The sequence below is a fragment of the Lissotriton vulgaris genome, chromosome 5 (assembly GCF_964263255.1).
Source record: "Lissotriton vulgaris chromosome 5, aLisVul1.2, whole genome shotgun sequence".
Classification (NCBI taxonomy): Eukaryota; Metazoa; Chordata; class Amphibia; order Caudata; family Salamandridae; genus Lissotriton; species Lissotriton vulgaris.
This window is the reverse complement of record NC_141693.1, coordinates 1,204,899,684-1,204,900,896: the sequence shown is the minus strand read 5'-3', so window position 1 is coordinate 1,204,900,896 and position 1,213 is coordinate 1,204,899,684. Positions and strand designations below refer to the sequence as shown.

The following is a 1,213-nucleotide window of genomic DNA, read 5'->3' as shown; positions in this document are numbered from 1 at the left end:
AGGGGAAAAGCCGCTGTGGAAAAAGATCTCTTGTACTCTATCCTAATATGGCTGGCGGTGTCTGATAGACACCGCCAGCCATGTTACAGCTTTTCCTCCGCGGTTGTAAGTCAACCGCGGCGCAAAAGCGGCGGACTGAAACCAGGACCCACCAGCCATCCTAATGTGGCGGTGGGTCTTTGGTGGGTCCGCAGAGGATTTTCCGCATCCTCCGGGCCGGCGGTGGCTTCCGCCGGCCCGGAGGATGCGGAAAATCCTCTATCCTAATCAGCCCCTTGGTTCCAAGGGCTCCCCTGTCTGGTTATCTATTACATTGATAGGTTTCGATGGAACACCGTCCTTTAGCCCACTATCACAACCACTTGCATTTCATGTTGACAAGTTTACTGCTCCATGTCCATTTTTGCTTTCTCCAAACACACCAGACAACATTTTGGGTCCTTGTAACCTTTCAGGTTCACAAGGAGGGAAGGAGCCAACACTGAAGTGCTCAGTAACTGTTTTTATTTAGGCACAGTGAATTTAGCTCTAAGACAATTATGAAGTAAACTTAGGAAAGGGGCCAATGTCCATCTTCTGGTCTTCTATCTCCTGGCTTTTCAGATCACTGGATTAGCCATGCGTCTTCCTGCGCGTGGCTGGGCGGTGCGTAGGAACGGTGGCCTCCTGGCTTTTCCTGGGCTGCTACCTCCGGGACGGTCTCTCGCTTCGGGGCCTCGGATACCGCTTCGTGCTGTCCTGCTACCAATGGGCACGGAAGCTTTGTCCTGCTCTGTTTCCAGCCTGGGTCGGTGCACCTCTCATTGCACAACCTGAAATTCTAGATCGCCCTCTAGAACACCATATTGATACCCAACATAGCATGGACACCTGATCAACACAGCTGAGTGCAGCCCAGAACCCCTGAGCTCAAGCAATCCACAAGCCTCTCCCGACTTCTGCTTCTTCTTGGGTCGTGGCTCCACGGTCCGCTCTCTCTCGGCTGGGGTCTTCGAGGTCCGCGACTTCACGTTCGGTTTCTCCTCCTGCGTCCTCCCGGTCCGTAGCGTCAGTCAAGGTGGGTTCCTGTCGGCTTCCATAATAATAATAATAATAATAAGGTTGTTTATAAAGCGCATGGTTACGCCATCCCGGCGTGTCCCCGCGCTGTGGAGAACAGTAAGCCCACCAGTCATCATACACAGAGCGCCCTTTCGTTTGACTGCACCCCTAA

The 1,213-nt window shown here is 53.0% G+C and overlaps 1 pseudogene; it reads right to left on the bottom strand.

The window, feature by feature from the left end:
* Positions 1 to 723: 723 nt before the first annotated feature.
* Positions 724 to 883, bottom strand: LOC147712273 (signal recognition particle RNA; annotated as a pseudogene).
* Between the last annotated feature and the right edge of the window lie 330 nt (positions 884 to 1,213).